This window comes from Ostrea edulis, chromosome 1 (assembly GCF_947568905.1).
Source record: "Ostrea edulis chromosome 1, xbOstEdul1.1, whole genome shotgun sequence".
Taxonomy (NCBI): Eukaryota; Metazoa; Mollusca; class Bivalvia; order Ostreida; family Ostreidae; genus Ostrea; species Ostrea edulis.
Genome location: NC_079164.1, coordinates 104,396,096 through 104,407,301, shown reverse-complemented (window position 1 = coordinate 104,407,301; position 11,206 = coordinate 104,396,096). Strand labels below are relative to the sequence as shown.

General features: G+C 34.2%; 1 long non-coding RNA gene across 1 annotated transcript; it reads right to left on the bottom strand.

Moving 5' to 3' along the window:
• Positions 1 to 8,834: 8,834 nt before the first annotated feature.
• LOC130051292 (uncharacterized) lies at positions 8,835 to 10,382 on the bottom strand. Its single transcript, XR_008799739.1, has 3 exons — positions 9,976 to 10,382; positions 9,645 to 9,857; positions 8,835 to 9,047 (listed from the first exon to the last, which is right to left on the bottom strand). It is a non-coding gene; the product is annotated as an uncharacterized LOC130051292 (long non-coding RNA).
• Positions 10,383 to 11,206: the final 824 nt, after the last annotated feature.

The window sequence follows — 11,206 nt, the reverse complement described above, 5'->3', positions numbered from 1 at the left end:
TATCTGTCAATAATTACGTAGTAAACGTGTTCATTTCAATAACACGCATTTCCACCACTGGCGTTACTAATGAAGCGGAAGTACTTTTTGAATAATCGGAATCGGTACGTCCTTTCGAATCTCTGGAGTGTTTGAGATAAGACTTCCTGTGTTTTATCCCGTATTGTTCTCCAAGTATTTTGTCACGTGACAAAAGGGTATATAAGCGGAGACAAACGCGCTAAGAAGAGATTCTTGGTGTTGAAGTCGACCAGAGAGGAAGGTAGAAACACGAGGTAATTGGTTAAGCTAGGTCTTACGTGCCTGAATAAGGCTTTCGGGACCTGTTAATAAAGCTTGTATTGTGTTTGGTTGGCTTGGGGAGACTTATAAGATTTTATTAATGGACACTGCGCTTCCGCCGTGTTAGTATACAGACAAGTTTGATAGGAAGCGCTTGCGCTCTAGAGAAAAGAAAATTGATTAATTCTTAATTGCTCAAGTAGAGCAGCCGAATCAAAAAGAAGTCAGAAACGTTACACTAACAACAACACTATCCTGAACTTTATCAATAACTGGAAAATTGTTGAGTGTGAGGGAAAACATCAATCAATCAATCTGTACACTATCATTTGGATGTTTGCCCAGATCCTTACGACCAGTTCGTTTGCAGTTGTCGATTTTGGGTGGAAGTTATTGAGTCGTCTCTAAATGTCATCCCATAGATCCCTCACGAGGTTTAGATCGGGACTTGATGCTGGTCATGGTATCATTCTAACGTTATTTTGTTCCGTGTAGGTTCTTGTTCTAGCTGTATGTGCACGCGCATTATCATGCTTTAAGATGTCATTCTGATGTTGAGCAAAATGTGGTACATATTGTAAAATACGGAGTCGAAGAACTTGTTCGATGTTTCGTACCGTCGTTACACCATTCCCCTGACCTAGACCAATGTTTTAGAAAACAACAGGTCCTGGTTTTGGGGGTTTCTCTTAATAGTCCAATTCCACTCCACACCACGATGCTCGATCTTCAAGTGCCTCTTTCCGCCATACATTCATTCGCACAACGTTTCACTTTTCTCCGTTAAACTACGTCTCCATATGAGTGAAAGATTCTCAGAGGGACGTTCAACAATATACAATCAATCTCCGCTAAACTTTACGTGTTTAACCAGCGTTAGAAATAGTGTCGACTTTCATCAGGAAAGGTGATGTTCAACCATTGATTAGCAAGTTTCGTCGGTTTGTAGTCTACTGTAAGTGGTCCTGGTGGTGTTTGAGTGAAAACACTAGACCCCTGGCTGTGTCTGAGTGAAAACACTAGACCCCTTGCTGTGTCTGAGTGAAAACACGACCACTGGCTGTGTCTGAGTGAAAACACGACCACTGGCGGTGTCTGGGTGAAAACACTAGACCCCTGTTTGTGTAGTTGTGATGCGATCGATCAATATACTGGCGCAAAACGTACAGCTGTACCTATCCTAGCGCTTTGCTAAAGATGGTTGCTCCGTGGTCTGTCTGACGTAAGAGTCCGTGGCATTATTACTTTGTCGCAAACGTTTTATTGTGCGTATACTGCAATTAAATACAATTTATTGGGACCACTGTGCAGCTTGCAGTCGTCCAATGGCATCCTCACGTTCTACGTTACTGAAGCGTAGTATTCATTCGGTGTGACTTTGGTAGCAGTTTTCAAAAACCGTGTGTAGGTTCAAATACGGGTAACATAATTAGATATGTCCAAACAAACCAACACACGTACATTATTTTAACTTGTTATCATTTCACAGTGTACAAAAATATATACTTTTAGGTATCGGTGAACGGGACATGATAAGTAGCAGTAGACATGTTAACGAAACTTTCCTACGATATAACTTGGGTACAAAGTTAGGAACATCCTAAGATCAATTTAGGACACGTCTTAGGACAAGTTAATATGTTCTAAATGCTTAGGGACATTCTTATACCTTAACTTATATATTTGAAATTCGTGGCCTATTTTTGAGAGAACAATTAAATCAAAACACATACAGCTGGAGGAAAGACATCTGTTTATACAAATTAATGTTCTCAATGTAGATATGTCCCGTGGGAATCTGGGTTAGCATTGGTCCTCAGTACTCCTTGCTTGTCATAAGAGGCAAGTAAATGGGGCGGTCCTTCGGATGAGACCGCAAAATCAGAGGCCCTGTGTCACAGCAGGTGTGGCACGATAGATTGCTCCCTGCTCAAAGGCCGTAAGCGCTGATAATAGGCCTTCACGATTGGTGTGGTTTTGTATTACAGATAATGATTAAACTGCACTTTCCGAGCACTATTATCCTATATTGCGTGTTTGTGTTTCTTTTATAAATGATTTATGTTCGTTTGTGTGAAACGAATTAGAACATGAAACAATTTCAAACAAAGACGGGATTACTTTCTTATTGAAATTTTTCAATTAAAAAAAATCGTTCATTTATTAAAACAACTATATCTGGTACGACGTTTCTTTAGAGATGTTGTATATATATATATAAGCTTGAATCTAAATTTCATGGAACAGAATCTAATTAGAAGTTGATCACCTTTCATGTTTTGCTACATGCAAGCAGATCAAAGAATCAGCGTCTAATCATCTCGCGTGTTACTTTAACTGGCTCTTGTCTATCCTGCAGCACCCATGGGTATTATTAGCCAAATGAAGTTTCATCAAAAACACAATTCTTTCTGATCGCATAATCATGATTTGCATTTACTGCTGTTAAGGTAACAATATCCAGAAACCTGTCATTTCGTGAATTCAAAACCATTTAAATATAGATATGTATACGGTTTTAAGACGAATATTGAAACTATGGGCGTTTTCCATCACATGTATATAGCTGGTCACTAAAAGTAGGACTTCTACATGACAATTGAGATGAATCACAAATAGAATAAATACTCTTGTTCTTGTTTACATTTTAAAGGTATGATGATGACTTTCTCCCACTTGGAAATATACTGAAAGGGAAAGAGACGTATATCCTTAAATTTTAACGGTAGAAATCAAATCACATGCAAATTAACTTTTTGATGAAATTAAGGTGTGCGTTGACAATGGTCTCTGCATTGATATGGATGTGGGTTGGAATAGATCCTCTTTCTTTGAATGTCTGTGGACTTCGTAATAAATTAAATTATCCAGAATTTGTGAACTTTATTTGTAAATTGAACGTTTTATGTTTTACTTAAACGAAAACTGACAATACCGAGGAATGATTTTTGCAGTGAGGGAAAACCTAGTTAATTATGTGGAAGCTATTTCATCAAATTGTTATTATGTTTCTTTGGGGTTTTTTGCTTGTTTGGGTTTTTGTTGTTGTTGTTGTTGAATTAGGTTATCCAAAATGGTTGTTGATTTACATTCAAATATATTGTTTGAAACAACGTACATACCTATGTTAATTGTTTTACTGATATTGAATGAGAAATGTTAACTGTTTCTAAAACTTCAGAAAACGTATGTTTCATTGGTAATTTTAATGCAAGAACCGGCAAATTTTTAAGGTTCAAATTTTATTTATTTCAAGTTTCATGCAAACAAATAACAGATACAACTAGAGCAAAGCTCGTTGCAAAGCAACGAGAGGTCTTCCGTCGGAGCTGTGTGACATAAAAACCTTGAACTTGACCATATGTCCTTGGGTCAGGTCCTAATGCAGCCTCAATTAACATGAAAATCTGTTGTAAGTATGAAATCTAAATGTTTCTTCATTACAGCATATGGTCAAGACAGGGTTTGTATTTTCAAAAAAGTGAACTTGACAATATGAGCATGGGTCAAGGCCAGGACACTTTCTTTGATCATATGGAAACTTTTCTTTCAGTATTAATTAAAATTTGCCATTAGTTAGATCTATTAAGACTCTAATCAATTTTTAACTTTTAGACCTTTAAAAATGGTGCAAATGACCTTACATCAAGATTATTTATGTTATTGTCATTAATAATCTTTATGTGAAGATTGAGCTTACGGTGTATTTTTAAAAGTTACGGTCTGGGCACATTTGCACGGATAGGCGGACTTGGTGATATCTTAAACTTTGTTTGCTGGAACTATAATTAGTGTTCGGTAATATTGCTATCTGTTCTTCCGGCTCGAAGAGACAGTCTCTTTTGTTAGATTGTCAGATATTAATGGGAATCATTTGAAAAATCCGATTTTATTAAAAACATAATTTTCTGTAAATCGTTGTGTTTGCAAATTACATTAAAACGGTAATGTTTTTGTGTGTACATGTATTGCCGCTGATCGCTGGTACACATGCGATGGCTCCGAACTCGGGCAATCGAGCCATGGGTTACGTAATTGTAAACAAGAACAAACCCCGGTGTGTATGTAAAATGCTTGCAGTTAATGACTGAATGAAATGAGACTGATTCGATGTGGATTTCTGATGATTTTCTATACATGTTTAGAGTTGGTATAATCATGATAAGAACCCGTGATTTAAAAAATAAAGTTTATAAATTATTTGTTATGCTTACAAAAAGGATCCATTTTTTTCACTTTGTAGAGAATGCAGAAAGCTTGTGTATCAACTGGCTAAAGTAGAGTTAAATCACAGATTGCTTGTCCACATGTGATGAATCTCCAAAATTAAACACAATAAGACGCTTGAGATGTATATATATATTTGGGGCGCTCTTGCCTTTTTCATTTCACTTATAAAAACCGCATCTACTTGCACGCATGATTGTATTTAGATGAAATGAAATGAACCGACAAATAAATCCTTCTGTATGCAGACAATTATAAGTTAATAAAACTTAAAACTACTTCATTTTATTTAGTACGATTTTTTCTGACAATTAGAAACGTCACATACCCTTACCGTAAACTTATTGTGAGGAAAATGACAACCCGATAAATAATCAGGAAAATTGTGTAGGTTTTTTTAAATGTATGTATAACTTGACACAAATATTATGAGGTCCATTGATCACTAACTCGAAATGTTTGCGGTAGCATCTTTACAATTACTTTATAATTGAAATAAAACATAATATAATTGTTAATTAAGTATGATATAATGTAAAGGATTCAAAAGGATTTCAAACATAATTTTCCAGTAATTGATGTGTTTATTTATGCGATGGACGAAAGCCGAGTTAGCTTCGATGTTTTTGTTTTGATTATGCAAGCTTGTCACTCTGGCCACCTGCGAGCGAGGCGAGAGTTGGGTTACATAACTGTATAAACAACGCTGACCGTGAAGAATGTAAACAGCTTGCAGTTATTGACCATGATTTATTTTACGTTTGAACGTTTTATTTTTATGTATATTACTTATTTTAATTCTAATATGAAACAAATAAAAGATAATTTATCTCTCTCCTTTTGTTGTTGTTGAAGGTTTGTTTATGTTAAAACGAAAGAAAAAGAGAAATGTATCATTAAATAATTTGTATTTGAACCACAGAGCATGTTAAAAACCTTATTTAAAATGAATATTAGTATCTATTGTAGTCAGGTATGTTATTTTTAGCAAGTTTATTTCAGTTATACGCATGAAGAGTTCTCGCTCACTTGCCAAATGAAAATGGCTACTTGTTTACGGGTATAGCTTTTTACTTTAATATAACACAAGATTCGAACAAAATAACAATTTCATGAGATAAATAAGATGTTAAAGAACAACTTTTCCATCGGAAGCCATATCGAATTCTTTGCCGTTTTTGAGCTATAAAGCGAAAACTTTTAGGGGCCGTAGATCCCTAATTTAAGGGGCCAGCCCCTTTTTACTGGTGTCAAATAAAAGCTCTTGAAATTTTACACAACTTTTATTCTACATGTCTTAACAAAATATTTTTAGTTTAAAAGATATAAAGGAAATTATGTGCAAATTTTCGCTCTTTCAGGCGTCCTGATTTTTGACCCCTCTCTATCGCCATTTTAAATGGCGAAATCAAAAAACACAACTACAATGCTTCTACTTTACCAATTCAGTGTTTTCTCTGCTCCAATTATTATAGTCTCGGAGCCTTTATCTGGAAACCAAAGCCCCTAAAATTTCACTAAAAGGGAAATAACTCGCAAGCGGAAGAGAATATCCAAAATGTTTAAAAGTATTTTGAAAGTCTTTAGTAAAATGTATTAAAGCTGAAAATTTGAGCAAAATCGATTGAGGAATGAGCGAGATATGAAGCTTCAAAGTTAGCGTCTAGGGAAAAAAAAAAAGAATAATAAGAATAATCTTAACCAGCACAATAAGTAGAAGGTCTTCCGTTGCTACGGAAGACCTTAATTAATAATATGTCAAAATTGCAATACTATATATATTAAATAGAATAGACGAAATTTTCAAAAAGTTAAGTGTATTGAAATTTTTCAAAATATAAAGCATTAGTCATTAAAGGTCAACTGAAACGAAATATAACTTTTTCCATATTAAGTATGTATTTGCTTCATTTAGATCGTATAAAATGATTGTGCGGGTTTGTTCGGTTCATTTTGGTCATATATCCGCGATACGCGCGGATAAAGATAGCGCACCTGTGTCAGAGCAGAAAATATTGCGGGAGTTATGCCCCTTTACACGAACCCGCCATATTGAAACTAAAGACGCTAATCAGCAGGTGACGTCCGGTAAACAACGAGTAAATATGGTGTTTTGTGCGGTTCCTGACTGTAAGGTTTAATATAGACAGAGTAACAATGTTTAGTTTCCCTACACACACAAAAAATTGCGGAATTTGGGTGGGGAAATTAAAAACAATGGATTAATTATTGGCCGTCGAAGCACTCTATTGAGGACTGTTAGGCCTACATAATAAGCCGTCCATCAGCTGTTCATGGCATGGTCTTTGCATGGAACACTCAAGAATGCAATGAAAGAAAAAGCCAATCCCAATTCTCTTTGATTACAAACCGCTACACGTAGCTACAAAGACCTGAAAGGGCCGAAAACGGAAAACAGATTTGGACTTTCCCCTTCATAAACAAAACTTCCAGAGCTGTGGAGAAAAGAACGCAAGTTTTGATGTAAATGATATTGGCTTTTTTATTGACATTGATATAGTATGACACGATTTATTTGTTCTCTATACGAATATCCTCTACCCCCACCCGTCACACAATTATTTCATACTGAAGCTTATTTTTATTACCCCCCCCCCCCCTTCATGCAGTCACACAAGTCATTCATAACTGAAGTTTACTTTCATTCATTTGTTTATATTAGTTTATATGAGTTAGAAGTTGATGACAATGTCCGAATCATTCTTCCCCCACCACCCAATTCCAAGACAATCAACAAAAACAACCAATTCCATTCAATGTCATATGATCCTGCCATTCAAAATGATTAAATCATGAATGGGACAAACACTTATGAAATGACTACACAAACCACATATGGAATAATTGCAAGATTTGTACTAGAGACACAAAATGACATGAATTGTATTATCAAATTTGTTTTCAAAAATATTACACATTGGTGTAAATTTAATGGATACTTTGAATGTTCAATTGTTCATGTAACATACATGTACATACATATGTATACAAGTTAGGTGAAGGATATCAAGTAAATATCTATGAATATTATTCTAGATTGAAGTGAACTTTTGCAAATGTGTAAATTAGAATCATAGCCAATATGCATGTTAAGTAACTTTGTATAAAATCTGAATATTTTTTCACTTGTGTTCTACACTCATGCCCTTTAGATTTTTTACACTTTGTCCATGATGTTACTCTCGATACTGTTACTAAATTTGAATACAAACTCAATACAGTGTCAAACATGAAAAAATTGTAAATTTTTCTAAAATTCATTATTTTTATGCCATAAAGGTAAATGATTTTAAAACAAGTAAATATAGGACACATATTTGTACTGAGTTTTCTCTGAAGTACAATAATTAATATAAAATCCAGAAATAGGTATAGAAAAATCTACACAAGTAGTAGTACAATAAAAATATCACTAGTCGAGTATACTTAATCAGCTTTATGATATACATGCAACATGACTAAGTACACATGATCCACATTTGATTAATTAAATGCAGAGCATATATTTATTTATCCATGCTGATACTATGCAAATTTCCCAAGTTACAGACCCCCCCCCCCCCCCAAAAGAAGCAATTTTACAATTTACTAAATAGATAAATTGTGAAATTGATAAATGAATATTTCTTACAACCATAGTTTTGATAATATTCTTATAATTATGAGATGGAAAATTAAACTTGTATCATTAAATAAATCCAGTTGTTGGAAAAAGAAACGGAATACATGTACAAATTTTACATGTAGGTCAATTTTGACCATTGACATACTTATTTTCATTTTTATCTACTAATTTGCATTAAATTATTTGAAATACTTGAATAAATTAGCAATTTCAATCTAGAAAATATTAAAGAACATTGGTATTTAATAGTATCTAGACATTTATTTTACAATGCTTCATTAATATGAAAATTAATTTTCTGCGACATTTGAATTTTTTTGTTTTTCTTCACCTCAAATATGTACATTTTTTAAATTGACCCACATAATTAGTATGTATGTGAGTGGATATTCATAATACTAGACAATAAGTACATGTTTATTGAATTGTAACGTTTTGTTATATTTCAGATTAAGCCTTTGAATTGATGCAGGAAGTGATCAGTTTGGCTCCTACAGAAACTCCAGGAAGTTAATATAATGGATGTTGTTGGTAATTCTCCTGCCCCGATCACAAATTCCTACCAACATGTGTCAAACTCAGGTGACTGGGACCTGTAGACCTTTTGGATTTAACCCAAATTACATATATGTAAATTGGTGATTTATATTATGTACAATATAAAAACTGAACATCAAACTATGTTTACTTGTTTATATTTATTTATATCACTTATGAAAAATGCATTAAGAATTTATCACACATTTAAATTAATACCAAAGGGTATTTAAATCCACAGTACTGTTGTGATGGAATGATTTCTTATCATAGTCACAACGCAGGATAGAAGAACTTTCCAATTGTTTTTCCCAAGCTACTACCAGATCTCCAATATGCATGATGTCTGTAAAATCTGTTAAAAAAATTATGAAGAATTTTAAAATTTCAAATATAATTGATGACTTTCATCTAACCAAAAAAAAAAAAAAAAATTGGGGGGGGGGATGGGGTTACTTTAAATATGAATGATTTTTCAGGAATTAATTTCTGATTTAAAATTGATATAAAATGTACATATGGTTAGACAGTAAAATGGGTAAAGATAAAACATAAGAAATTGATTGAGGCACATTTTATGTTTATTTGAAAGGAAGTGCATAAAAGGGTCAACAATTCAGTGGGTTTAGATATTGAAATAGGAGAGGTTCATTATGACTATGGCTCATAGTGAATCAGGAGACCGAGTGCCTGCCCCATTGACCATTGACATACTTATTTTCATTTTTATCTACTAATTTGCATTAAATTATTTGAAATACTTAAATAAATTAGCAATTTCAATCTAGAAAATATTAAAGAACATTGGTATTTAATAGTATCTAGACATTTATTTTACAATGCTTCATTAATGACTATGACTATGGCCGTGTCATAGTGAATCCGGAGACCGAGTGCCCCCCCCCCCCCCCCCCCCAATATTAACTTTGAGTAATCATAACAAAATACATACTTGTGAATCAATTCCCCCTCCTCCAAGGGACCAATATTTTGTATGCATTCATAATAAGCTGTTCCTATAACCAATCTGTTGAGACAGTTTGCCACAACAAAACCTTCGTGATCTGTGATGCAGGACACGCCCACCTCTTCAATCCTATGCACTGCAACATTTGGACTCCCTTCTTGAGGGCATTGCGATGACATTACTGGCCTATATGATCACCTGTTAGAATAATAGAAAACTAGTCTTAGAAATACATGCTGATGCACTTCTGAGCTTTGAGTAATCGTTTCGTTTTCATTAAAAGTCTCATATAAATAATTAGCCTAAATTAACAAACCATTGCATATCGACCTCGCATATCAGATGGTGAACAGGTGAAGGGCATTCGTCCGATTGATCCTCGCTGTTTTCTGAATAACTATCGTTTTCCACTAGTGGGGATGCGTCTCGCTGTACAACTGGTTCGTATTGGCAGGGCTGCACATTAACACTAAGCGATATATCTATTTCAGGAATACAATCTTCCGAATGATTTTCATATCGTGCCGCCATATTGAAATATCAGGTTCGCCTAAAGGGCAGATAACTCATACAATAAAATTTACCGGGTTGAAATTAACGATGTCGTATCTACCTGGATGATCGAAACAAAAATTATTCTTATGTGAAAACATTTAAGGAATGGTATTTTCTTACGGAATTTATTTGAAAAACGAACTTTGAAAATCGTTTCAGTTGACCTTTAAAGAACCGACAAATTAAGACTTTATTCCAATTGAAATGTCAATTACTGATAATCATTGTAATAATTATGGGTACATGTGTGGCATGATAAAGATCTCTCCCTGCTAAAAGGCCGAAAGCGCAGAACATAGGCCTAAATTTCTCACTCTTCATCGGTAATGATATCGTCTCTATATGAGTGAAAAATTCTGGAGAGGGATGTTAGACAAGATACAATCAATCAACACTACACAATGTCAACGTAATTATTATTATTATCTTTTGGAATTATTAGGTAGTCTTTTGGAATTATTAGGTAGTCTTTTGGAATTGCCGTGCATTGTGCTTCTCTATTAGCTGACTAGGTTTTACATTCTTACGGAACAAAATTGATCAAAAAGCTTCTACACGAGAAGAACACATTTCTTGCTGAGGCTTCAACTCATTTTTATATATCGAGGACGTTATCTATTAACAATATTCATTTCTATTTAAATGTCGATTCCATATATTCCAGTAAAATCAAAATAAACGGTACCACTATAACAAACGGGATGACTTCAATACTTCTGTATCGTCAACGTCCAACATCTATGTCGCAATACTCCATTATCATATGGATATGGTGTTTTGTTCTTCAACTAATTAGACAGGAGCATGTACTGCGTATGATCAGTTTTTAAATTGAGGCATGCTACTGACAAATAATTTGATGTTACTACTGGGGTTTCAACAGTCGTTTAAAGTCAGCATTTCGTAAACTGTATGGTCGTTATAACGATTTAATTTACAAACACAACCGTCATTGGGTCGATGCTGTCCAACGTTATTCACACCCATTGTTA